This window comes from Giraffa tippelskirchi, chromosome 6 (assembly GCF_054371585.1).
Source record: "Giraffa tippelskirchi isolate mGirTip1 chromosome 6, T2T-mGirTip1v1.2.pri, whole genome shotgun sequence".
Lineage (NCBI taxonomy): Eukaryota > Metazoa > Chordata > Mammalia > Artiodactyla > Giraffidae > Giraffa > Giraffa tippelskirchi.
The window spans coordinates 144,186,322-144,199,068 of NC_137280.1; the positions used below are offsets into that span (position 1 = coordinate 144,186,322).

The window sequence follows — 12,747 nt, forward strand, 5'->3', positions numbered from 1 at the left end:
CTAGAATTCACTACATATTGCCTGTATTTTAAATTAAGTTTTCTTATGTCCATGTTTAATCTCCCTAGAGATAAACCAAGAGCCTGAAAGATGGACTGCCTTTTCTATGAAGTTGTATCTCCTGGAACCCCAAAGATTGCCTGATGTGAAGCAGAAGTTCAATAAACATCAGCTCTTCATAGACATGACAAAAGCCATTCTGTAAAGACGTTTTCACATATAGCCATTTCTATCAATGCTCAGAGTTCACAGGTTAATTCAAGTTTAGAAGAGTCAATGATTGAAAAAGATGCACTGAGGGAGTTTTGACTGATACATGCAGAGAGAAGACTGAGGGCCAATGAGCTCGCAAGTTTTACAAACTAGAACCCAAGTTGAAATTAAAAACATCCTGTGGGGCACACTTAGAAAACGAACTTATGGTTGCCAGAGGGAGGGGATAGTTACGGAGTTTGGGAAAGTCATGTACACAGTACTATTTTCAAAATGGATAACTAACAAGGCCCTACTGTATAGCACACAGAACTCTACTCAATGTTATGTACCAGACTGGGTGGGAAGGAAGACTGGGGGAGAGTGGATACATGTATGTATGGCTGAGTCCCAGCGCTGTTCACCTGAAACTACCACAACATTGTTAATAGGCTATACCTCAATATAAAATGAAAAATTAAAAAAAAAATCCTGTAGGAAAGAGTCCTCAGACAGTATCTTCTCTGACTACCAACTGCAATGATCCCAGAGGTCAGATTTTAAGCTCCCTGGTCTGCTGGCACAGGTGAGAGTCACAGGGAGGAAACACAGACAGGCGTGGAGGTGCTGGATGGCTGGAGGGATGACAGTCTGGTCTCCACCTGCACAGTTGATCAGGGGAAGTGGATGGGATGTGGAACACACACTTTAAAGAGCTCTAACCTTCATTTGGAGGACTCTCACAGAGCCAGCACCTAGACTTCCATCTTGTTCATCCCATATTAAGAGGAGAGTTTCCTGCAAAAACCTGTTTATGAAAAGGAAGAGTGCTACTAAAACTGCATCATCTGCATTTCATCTCATTGCCCTGTAATGAGTAACGGTGGCCCATCCGTACCATATGGTGTCTGCACTTTCAGAAAGCTTAGGCAGGAGCGAGGACCACCTGTCCTCTCTGCCTTTGAGTGCAGTTGTCACAGCAGGAGCTCACAGTGATGGAGATCATCCTACCTCTCCAACAGGGTCATTTATGCATCTCACTGGGTTCTCACAGCCCCAACCAGAGATGAAGCTAATCTCAACTGAAACCCAGAAGGATGGGCTGACTTGACAAATGACACTCAGTGAGTCAATGTAAAGCCAGAATTGCACATCAGACCCCTTGATTGCGAGTCTAGGGTCTTCCTTTCTGTGGTCATAGTAAAGTAGTATGCTCCCTTAATGCTCCCATGCTGACTCCTCTAATTTTATTTCAGGGTCCCTCCAGTACCTGTCATCAGTTTACCAACACTGTTCAAAGAACTCTGAGCCAATTCATCCTAACAGTAATGAGAGTTCTTATCTGTGGAGTGTTTCTTATGGTCTGTACATCTGTCATCTCACTGCATCCCTGGAGCATGTTATCTATACACCCCGATGTTCAAGCTGGACTTAGAAAAGGCAGAGGAACCAGAGATCAAATTGTCAACATCTGTTGGGTCACAGAAAAAGCAAGAGAATTCCAGAAAAAACATCTACTTCTGTTCCATTGACTATGCTAAAGCCTTTGACTGCATGGAGCACAACAAACTGTGGAAAATTCTTAAAGAGATGGCAACACCAGTCCACCTTACTTGCCTCCTGAGAAGCCTGTATGCAGGTCAAGAAGCAACAGTTAGAACCGGACATGGAACAATGGACTGATTCCAAATTGGGAAAGGAGTGTGTCAAGGCTGTATATTGTCACCCTGCTTATTTAACTTATATGCAGAGTAGGTCATGCAAAATGCCGGGCTGGATGAAGCACAAGCTGGAATCAAGATTGCCAGAGAAATATCAATAACCTCAGATATGCAGATGATACCACTCTTAAGGCAGAAAGTGAAGAGGAACTAAAGAGCCTCTTGATAAAAGTGAAAGAGGAGAGTGAAAAAGCTGGCTTAAAACTCAACATTCAGAAAACTAAGATCATGGCATCCAGTCCCATCAGTTCAGTTCAGCTCAGTTGCTCAGTTGTGTCCAACTCTTTGTGACCCCATGGACTGCAGCACACCAGGCCTCCCTGTCCATCACCAACTCCCGGAGTTTACCCAAACTCATGTCCATTGAGTCAGTGATGCCATCCAACCATCTCATTCTCTGTTGTCCCCTTCTTTTCCCACCCTCAATCTTTCCCAGCATCAGGATCTTTTCAAATGTGTCAGCTCTTCACATCAGGTGGCCAAAGTATTGGAGTTTCAGCTTCAACATCAGACCTTCCAATGAACACCCAGGACTGATTTCTTTTAGGATGGACTGGTTGGATCTCCTTGCAGTCCAAGGGACTCTCAAGAGTCTTCTCGAACACCACAGTTCAAAAGCATCAATTCTTTGGTGCTCAGCTTTCTTTACAGTCCAATTCTCACATCCATACATGACTACTGGAAAAACCATAGCCTTGACTAGATGGACCTTTGCTGGCAAAGTAACGTCTCTGCTTTTTAATATGCTATCTAGGTCCCATCATTTCATGACAAATAGATGGGGAAACAATGGAAACAGTGACAGACTTTGTTTTCTTGGGCTCCGAAAATCACTGCAGATGGTGACTGCATCCGTGAAATCAAAAGATGCTTGTTCCTTGGAAGAAAAGCTATGACCAAACTAGACAGTATATTAAAAAGCAGAGACATTATTTGCTGACAAAGTTCTGTCTAGTCAAAGCTATGATTTTGCAGTAGTCATGTATGGATGTGAGAGTTGGACCATAAAGAAGACTGAGCATTGAAGAGTTGATGCTTTTGAATTGTGGTGTTGAAGAAGACTCTTGAGAGTCCCTTGGACTGCAAGGAGATCAAACCAGTCCATCTTAAAGGAAATCAGTCCTGAATATTCATTGGAAGGACTGATGCTGAAGCTGAAGTTCCAATAGTTGGGCCACTTGATGAGAAGAACTGATTCATTAGAAAAGACCCTGATGCTGGGAAAGATTGAAAGCAGGAAGAGAAGGGGACAAGAGAGGACGAGATGGTTGGATGGAGTCATACACTCAATGGACAGGAGTTTAAGCAAACTCTGGGAGATGATAAAGGACAGTGAAGCCCAGTGTACTACAGTTCATGGGGTCGAAAAGAGTCGGACATGACTGCGTGACTGAACAACAACAACTACTATTCTCCCAGTTACCTCTGCATTTCAAATGAAGAAACTGCTGCCCAGGGAGATTAGGCATCTTGCCCAGGTCATACAGTCAGCTGATTCAAGAAAGTTCAACTCTAGAATTCATGCTCTTTAACCGCCATGCCAGACAAGATCCCCCATGAGAAAGAAGTAGCCTTTGATTCTTGCTGACTGCTGGCATCTTTAGTGTCTGGCATCTCAGTGAACTTTCATATCTAATCCTTAGGGCTCAGCAGACAGTCCACAAGATTATAAAGGGGATTACAGGGATCTTTTCCAGAAAATATCTTTTTTTTTTTTTTGGTGAGGGTACATGAATGGGATGCTTTTAACCCTTACCACAGATACCCAGACTTGGGAACAAGCTTGGATGTCATCACAGCCAAATCCCCAGTTTTCCTGATGATAAAACTGAGTGCCAGGGAGGAGGGAAGTGAACTTCTCAAGACTGCATGAATCAGGGTCAGAACTAGGACAGATTTCACACCACCTGACTCCAGCCCGACAGCATACTGCTTTGCTCCAAGCTATGCATTATGTATTTCCAAACGGTGACACAGATAAAATGATTTAATGGTTATTTTTTGCATGTCCATTTACTCTCTAGTCTCTAAGTGCCATGAGGGCAGAGACTGCGGTGTGTCCCGGTGCCTGGCAGCCTGCAGGCACTCACTTAGACCTTTGTTGCCTGACTCCTATCTAGGGCAAGACACTACCTCACCACTGATGAACTCACAGGGGCTCTTTGTTAAAACTCTTTCTTAGTATTTCCTTCCAATCATACAGCACTGCATTAAAAAGAAGTTCGGCGAAGGGCCTACTTGTCTCTGGCACTGGCAGCGGGCCCAGCCTGCAGGTGTCAGCGGAAGATGTCACGGCAGCTTTATCCAGACACTCAGACTTGTTTCTGCAGGGCAAGCTTCTTCGTGGTTCCCTTTGCCCACAGCCCATTGGTTTCCTATCTGGTTCATTAACATTAGGAACTTGGCATGTAGGATACTTAGCGAGAAAGCAGCGCCCCTTACCCACCTCTGGGCCCTTTGGCTAGTCTATTTCTCTGAAGGAAAAGAAATACACATCTGTGGGGCTACTGGTTGTTCAGATTAGAGCTTTTTGGCAACCAGGCACCCAACTGGTTGGATTTCTTTCTATAGCAGAACCCCCAAGGCTTCCTCTTTGAAGAAGGTGCTCTCTGACCTCACACCACACCCTTAAGGATTCTGTTATTATCAGTGGATTGTGTCTATTGACAACTTACAGCAAAGTGAGTGCTATGCTAAGTGCTTCCATGTGTGTGTTAAGTCACTTTAGTTGTGTCTGACTTTTTGGGATCCCACGTAGCTTGCCAGGCTCCTCTGTCCATGGGATTCTCCAGGCAAGAATACTGGAGTGGGTTGCCTCCTCCAGGGGATCTTCCCAACCTAGGGATTGAACCTGCGTCTCTTATGTCTCCTGTATTGTCTGGCAAGTTCTTTACCACAATTGTCACCTGGGAAGCCTGGCTTCCATGAATATTATGTCATTATAACAGCATTAAATAGCTATTATCATTCTCCCATTTTATTAATGAAGTGAATGAGGCTCACTGCAAATAAGTAACTTGTCTAAGGTCTCAAAATCAATAAAAGAGCTCAGTCCTGAACCCAGTTCTGCTGATCCTAGACCCAAACCCTTAAACATGATGCCAGTACTTCCCAAACTCTAACATGTACATGAATCAGCTAGGCATCTTGTTTAAACACAGATGCTGATTCAGCAAGTCTGGAGTGAGGCCTAAGCTCCTGCATTTCTATAAGCTCCCAAGTGGTGCTCCTGACTGCTGTGGTTCTGAGGACCACAGTTTGAGTACAAGGTTCTAGGCTATATGGCTGCCCTATCACTCCCATTTCCTCTCTGGCTGGGAGCATTCGACATTGAAAGCTGTGAGGAGGTGGCCAAGCTCCAATCCTCTACTCTCCTTTCACTTTAAATGACAGTTCATTCACAGTCACACTGCTGACAATCATTGATTGGGTGCAGCAGATTGCTGCTGTGGGAACCCACAGGGCCAGCGGTGGAAATGAACAGGAGCCCTGGTGTGCAGGCCTGGAACAAACTGTGGCCTAGTTCCTCCCATGCCTCCATCTCCTCTTCCCCTCTATATGACCTGTGCCTCTTATTCTAGCTACTGTTTAGAGCCCCAAGTCTCCATTTGCTTGTGTGGAATGTCTCCCCCACAGCAACCTGCAATCCCCCCACTAGACAGTCTCTTCTCTTTGCTCTGGTTAACCTTTAATTTTGTCTCACATTCAGCTCCGATGCTAACCCTTTTAGGAAGCTCCCCGACTCCTAGTTGGATGTAAATGCATTTCTTTTGGGCCTCTAAGCACCTCTTCCCCCTTACATCCCAGCCTGAGAGCAGTGGCCTGTAGTCACTGGGATTCTTCTTGTCCCTTCATTGGACTGCAAATGCCTGAAATCAGTGATGATGACCCATTAGACTTTATATCCCAAGTGGCTAGAATGGTACTTTCCATAGTGTAGATGCTTGTTTAGTATTTGTTGGCTAACTGATAATAAATGAAAGGGTAGTCTAAGAAACGTAGATACTGAGAATATATAGAATTGACATATGAAGAGGAAGCAGACCCTTCCATTTGCTGTTGGTGAGTGTCTGGACTGGTACAACCACTTGCGTAGTATCAATCCAAATTTTAAATGTGCACAAAATCTCAATTTAGCATTTATCCTCTAAGAATCTATAGAAAAACTTACATACATGTAGAAACAGATGATGGCTCAACCAGTCAACAGATTTTAACAGCCATTTAAAAGGTGACAAGGCAGCTCTCCACTGAATATCTGTCCATTTGTCTATATACATTAAATATTCCTCAAGATTCATTAGGTTAAAGAGAAGTTCAGAGTTCAAAACATTGCATGGTGCACTTTTGTTTGTGGGAAAGGATGTGCTTATATGTGTATTCCACTTGCATGCTTTTATTGGGTTTTCCAAAAAGTTCCTTTAGGTTTTTCCATAAGAGAATATGAAAACCCAAACAAACTTTTTGGCTAACCTGATAAAGCTACAAGCACCTCTGGGAAGGACACAGGAAAATTCAAATAATGGCTGTCTTTGAGTGGTAGGGAACAGAGGAGGGAAGGAGGCTTACTCTTCCATCTGCCCTTTGGTTCCTTATGAATACTTAGCCACGTGTTTGTATCCTATTGTGGACATAAACTTTCTCGGTTACTGGGGGGTTGAAAGCTGAAGTATTATTTAGGGTAGTGATGTTTTTTTCCCTTGCTGAGGTTGTGGCCTTGATATTGAGTTTGGGTGAAGAATAAGGAGAGTCCAATGTTAGTAATTGCATCCATGAAATTAAAAGATGCTTGCTCCTCGGAAGAAAAGCTATGACCAACCTAGATAACACATTAAAAAGCAGAGACATTATTTTGCTGACAAAGGTCTGTCTAGTCAAAGCTATGGTTTTTCCAGTAGGCATGTAGGGATGTGAGAGTTGGACCATGCAGAAAGCTGAGCACTGAAGAATTGATGTTTTTGAACTGTGGTGTTGGAGAAGACTCTTGAGAGTCCCTTGGACTGCAAGGAGATCCAACCAGTCCATCCTAAAGGAAAGTCCTGAATATTCATTGGAAGGACTGATGCTGAAGCTGAAGTTCCAATACTCTGGCCACCCAATGCAAAGAAATGACTGATTAGAAAAGACCGTGATGCTGGGAAAGATTGAAGGCAGAAGGAAAAGGGGACAACAGAGGATGAGATGGTTGGATGGCATCACCGACTCAATGGACATGAGTTTGAGCAAGCTCAGGAGTTGGTGATGGGCAGGAAAGCCTGGTGTGCTATAGCCCATGGGGTCGCAAAGAGCCGGACATGACTGACTGACTGAACTGAACTGAATGTTAGTAAATATTTGCTTAAATAGAAGCACATGGATTGTTAAAGTGAGCTTTTCCCAAATGGGACAGAAATTCCAAGGGAAAAACTAAGTGGACTAGCAAGAAGAGAGTTCCCTACAATATTGATTCATTAAAAAAACCCTTACCAAAGTGGGTATAGAGGGTACATATCTGAACATAATAAAAACCTTTTATGACAAACCCACAGTCAACATAATACTCAATGGTGAAAAACTGAAAGCCTTCCCAGCTAAAATCTAGAACAAGGATGCCCACTCTCACCACTTCTGCTCAACACAGTATTGAAAGTCCTAGCCACAAACATCAGACAAGAAAAAGGAAAGGCATCCAAAGTGGAAGAAAACAGATAAAATTGTCATTATATGTTGATAGCTTGGTAATATTTGTATAAAACCCCAAAGATTCCACACAAAAACTACTAGAACTGCAAGGTGGCAGGATACAAGATTAACATTCAGAAATTGGTTGCGTTTCTTTAAAACTAACAATGAAATATCAGAAAGGGAAAAAAAAAAAATCCCTTTTTTTTTTTAAAAAAAAAATCCCTTTTAAAGTCACATCAAAAAATATTTAGGAATAAACCTGACCAAGGAGGTGAAAGATTTATATTCTGAGAACTTATAATACATTGATATAGGAAATTGAAGATGACACAAAGAAACAGAAAAACAATCCATGCTCTTAGAATGGAAGAATTAATACTGTTCAAATGGCCATATTAGCCAAAGCAATCTACAGATTTAAAACAATCTCTATCAAATTACCAGTGACATTTTTCATAGAACTAGAACAAATAATACTAAAATTTATATGGAACCGTAAAAGACCAAGAATTTCCAAAACAATCCTGAGGAAAAAGAACAAAGCTGAAGGTATAACTCTCCCAGACTTCAGAAAATACTATAAAGTTACAATAATAAAAACAATATAGTATTGTCACAGAAACAGACATATGGATCAATGGAACATGATAGAGGTCCCAGAAATAAACCCACACACCTACGGTCAATTAATTTTCAACAATGGAAGCAAGAATATACAATGGAGAAAAGACAGTCTCTTAAGCAAGTAGTGTTGGGAAAACTGGACAACTGCATGTAAATCAATGAAGTTAGAACCCTCCCTCACAACACACACAAAAATGAACTCAAAATGGCTTAAAGACTTAAATATAAGACATGACACCATAAAAGTCCTAGAAGAGGATATACAAAAAACATTCTCTGACAGAAATCATAACAATATTTTTTTAGGTCAGTCTTCCAAGGCAATAGAAATAAAAGTAAAAATAAACAAATGAGACCTAATCAAACTTACAAGCTTTTGCACAGCAAAGGAAACCATAATACAAAAAGACACCCCATGGACTGGGAGAAAGTATTTGGAAATGATGTGACTGGCAAGGTCTTAATTTCTAAAACGTATGAACAGTTCGTACCACTCAACAAAAAAGAAACAATCCAATCAAAAAATGAGCAGAAGACTTAAAAAGACATTTCTCCAGAGACATTCAGATGGACAATAAGCACATGAAAATGTGCTCAATGACACTAATTATTAGAGAAGTACAAACCAAAACTATAATAAGCTATCACCTCACACCAGTCAGAATGGCCATCATTAAAAAGTCTACAAGGGGAACACATGTAAACTCATGGCTGATTCATGTCAATGTATGGCAAAAACTATTACAATATTGTAAAGTAATTAGCCCCCAACTAAAATAAATAAATTTATTAAAAAAAAAAAAAGTCTACAAGTAACAAAGGCTGGAGAGGGTGCAGAGAGAAGGGAACCCTCCTACCTGTTGGTGGGAATGTAAGTTGGTGCGGCCACCATGGAAAACAGTATGGAGGTTCCTTAAAGAATTAAAAATACAGTTACCATGTGATCCAGCAATCCTACTCCTGGGCATATATCCAGAGAAAACTCTAATTCAAAAAGATATGTGCACCCCAATGTTCATAGCAGCACTGTTTACAATAGCCAAGATATGGAAGCAACCTAAATATCCACTGACAGATGGATGAATAAAGATGTGGTGTATATACATATGTACATATGTATATACACAGTGGAATACTACTCAGTCATTAAAAAGAAGAAAAGAATGCCACTTGCAGCAACACGGATAGACCTAGAGATTAGCATATGAACCAAAGTAAGTCAGAAAGACGAATACCTTATGTTATCACTTACAGGTAGAATCTAAAATATGATACACTACACAGTAAAAAATAAAATGTGATAAAAATGAACTATTTACATAACAGTGTCATATTCACAGATACAGAACTCTAATTTATGGTTACCAAAGGGGAAAGGAGGGGTAGGGAGGGGTAAATTAAGAGTTTGGGATTAGCACATACAAACTACTATATATGAAATGAACAATAAGGTCTTACTGTGTAGCGAAGGAACTATATTCATTATTCTGTAATAAACGGTAATGGAAAAAATATGGAAAAGAATATATATGTGTATAAATGAATCACTGCTTTACACTAGAAACCAACACAACATTGTAAATCAACTATACTTCAATATGGAGAAAAATGTCATATATTAACAAATATGTATGGAATCTAGAAAAATGGTACAGATGAACCTATTTGTAGGGCAGGAATAGAGACTCAGATGTAAACAGACATGTGGGCACACAGAAGGAGAGGGAGGTAGGACGAGCTGGAAGAGGAGCACTGACATATATACACTACCTTGTGTAACACAGAGAGCCAGCAGGAAGTTCCTTTGAAACAACGGGATCTCAGCTCTGTGCTCTGTGCTGACTCAGAGAGGTGGGATGGGGGGATGGGGTAGGGGGAGGCCAAGAGGGAGGGGATATATGTACACATATAGCTGATTCACTTTGTTCTAGAGCTGAAATTAACACAACATTGTAAAGCAATTATAATCCAATAATAAAATTTAAAAGTCTATACTTGAATATTTTTTTTAAAAAAAAGGCAGGGAGTTTCCCAGATCTTGCAAGACCCAGTTCTTTTTTTTTTAATTTATTTATTTTGAAAAGTGAAAGTGAAGTTGCTCAGTCATGACCTCATGGACTTTATTTTAGCCTACCAGGCTCCTCCGTCCATGGGATTTTCCAGGCAAGACTACTGGAGTGGGTTGCCATTTCCTTATTTATTTTAATTGGAGGCTAATTACTTTATAATATGGTGGTGGTTTTGCCATACATTGCCATGAATCAGCCACAGGCATACATGTGTCCCCCCTGTCCTGAACCCCTCTCCCACCTCCCATCCCAACCCATCCCTCTGGGTTATCCCAGTACACCAGCTTTGAGTGCCCTGTTTCATGCTTTGAACTTGGACTGGTCATCTATTTCACATATGGTAATACAAATGTTTCAATGCTATTCTCTCAAATCATCCTACCCTTGCCTTCTCCCGCAGAGTCCAAAAGCCTGTTCTTTATATCTGTGTCTCTTTTGCTGGCAAGACCCAGTTCTTATGAATAGGGCTGTGGGCCCCCATTTAGGACTCTGGGAGCTAAGGGAAGACACGCTGAGACAGGCTGCATCCATTTATTGCCCTGTGTAGTCACGTCACTTCCTAAAGGACTTTGCACGCTAGGTTAGTTAAATGCAGACTCTCATCTAACCTTGCCGTGGGAGTGTGTGCACGTGGGCTGTCCCAGAACAGACAACAAATGTGACACAAGTATCTTCCCAAGAAGGAAAGGAAGACCAAGTTTCAAAAAGAAAGCAGAAGGCCAAAGACAACCTTCTTTACTTTACTCTATTGCATTCTTTCCAGACAGATGGGAGAGGCTGTGCCCACAGGAGGGAGAGGTGAAGTATGGAGCCTAAACCACCCTGACGCAAATTTTATGATTAGGAAGATAGTGTTTGGTCTGATGACTGGAAAACATTTTTCAAGTGGCATGTCTAAACAAAGACTTTGTACTCCAATCTTGGCTGCTCACAGACTGTGAGTGGGGAAGGCATTTCATTTTCCATCTACCAGAACTCTTAAATACTGGCTAAGGACTCCTTACTTTCCTAAGTATCGATATATTACCCCACCCTAAAGTCACAGATATGACGGCAGCCAATTAGACAACAACTACCAATGCTACCTTGCTCTTTGTAGTAAAAGAAAAAAGTCATCTTTTGTTGTGGTGGTTGTTATTGTTGATGCACATTTTATTTTTGGTTTAGAGCAAAGGGCCATGGACGCCAACAGTGGGCATCTTTGAAGGGGGTTGGGTGCTCTGCCACAACCTGGCATCTCTGGAGCTTCAGAGGCAAGTTCTGGCTGGGTTTACAAAGGGAAGGTAAAGCACTGTTGGTGCCAAGAGATTATCCGACCAGACTGGAGGCCAGATGGGCGGGTGGAAGAGGAGACAGCACAGAGTTTGCCAAGAGTGGGTGGGGGTGGGGGTCAGGAGCCAGGGAATCCTCCTGGGGCTGCCACAGACGTTCTCCACAGACAAATTCAAGGATCTGATATTCCAGCCACAGAGAGTATACAGGCTAGTATCAGATCCCTTTAAGGCAGCTTAAATCACCCCCTTCAACCAATGATTTCCAAGCTGTAGAAGGAGCCTATTTGAACCAAATGAAGACTATTTCTGAGTGGGGTGATGGTGTGCTTAGAGAGGTTCTTGGTGGCTGCTCAGTAGAATCATCAGAAATCAAAATATAAATACTCAGGCCCCACCCTAGACCAAATAGCACAGAATCTCAGGGGAGAGGACTTCAAGTATTTTATGAAAACTCCCGTTTCTTCTCCCTGTCATCACTTATGTGAACATTTGTCCAAGGCAGGTGGCTTTCCTTTAAAAGGTCATTTAAAACTTCTATTATTTATCCCTCTGTCTAGAACACAGTATTTTAAGAATTAAATCCTCAAAATCAACTCACGAGGCATAACAGTAATCCTTTTTTGAGATAAGAATACTGAGGTTTCCACTCGATGAACTGACCAAAGTCACAGAGCTGATACAGTGGAGCTGAGATGAAGACCTGGGGGCATTTGACCCCAAACGTGCCTAATTCACAGCTGGAAGCGACCTTGCTAGTCAGCACAAGAGTCATATTCTTTGACTTTTAGAAAAGCCAGTGAGAGTTGTAAGCCAAGTATTTTCAGGTGATGAAACAGGGACAGAAAGAGGTTTAACATGTTGCTTAAGGCCATCCAGCAAACCTCGGTAGAGTTGAAACCAGAGCCCACGTTTCCTGACTCTAGGCCCCGTGCCCAACCCACCCCCAACCCCCAAACAAATAGCTGGGGTGCTATTGTCTGGCTAACCCCAGATTTTCAGTCTGAAAATTTAGCAGTTCATAGAAGGAACACATCATCATCTTCCTCTGCCCAGGCAACAAGAACTGGATATTACTGTGTCAATTTCCTTATTGTTCATGAGTGAATTTAGCTAGAACCGGACTTCAAATGTGCCATCTAGGGCAAACTGATGACATTCAAGATCTGGAAACAGCTCATAGGTGCACATGCCCCTTTCAGTGAC

At 41.9% G+C, this 12,747-nt stretch overlaps 2 protein-coding genes across 3 annotated transcripts in view; one reads left to right on the top strand and one right to left on the bottom strand.

Moving 5' to 3' along the window:
- Positions 1-193, top strand: part of LOC145510150 (uncharacterized) — a 188,075-nt gene extending 187,882 nt beyond the window's left edge. Inside the window, exon 6 of the transcript XR_014056822.1 lies at positions 69-193. The gene's annotated coding sequence lies outside the window, so the exon portion shown is untranslated. The remainder of the gene's footprint in view (positions 1-68) is intronic.
- The window catches only part of ATP10B (ATPase phospholipid transporting 10B (putative)), a 304,891-nt gene that overhangs the window by 51,087 nt on the left and 241,057 nt on the right, over positions 1-12,747 (bottom strand). The gene's annotated exons all lie outside the window — the stretch shown is intronic.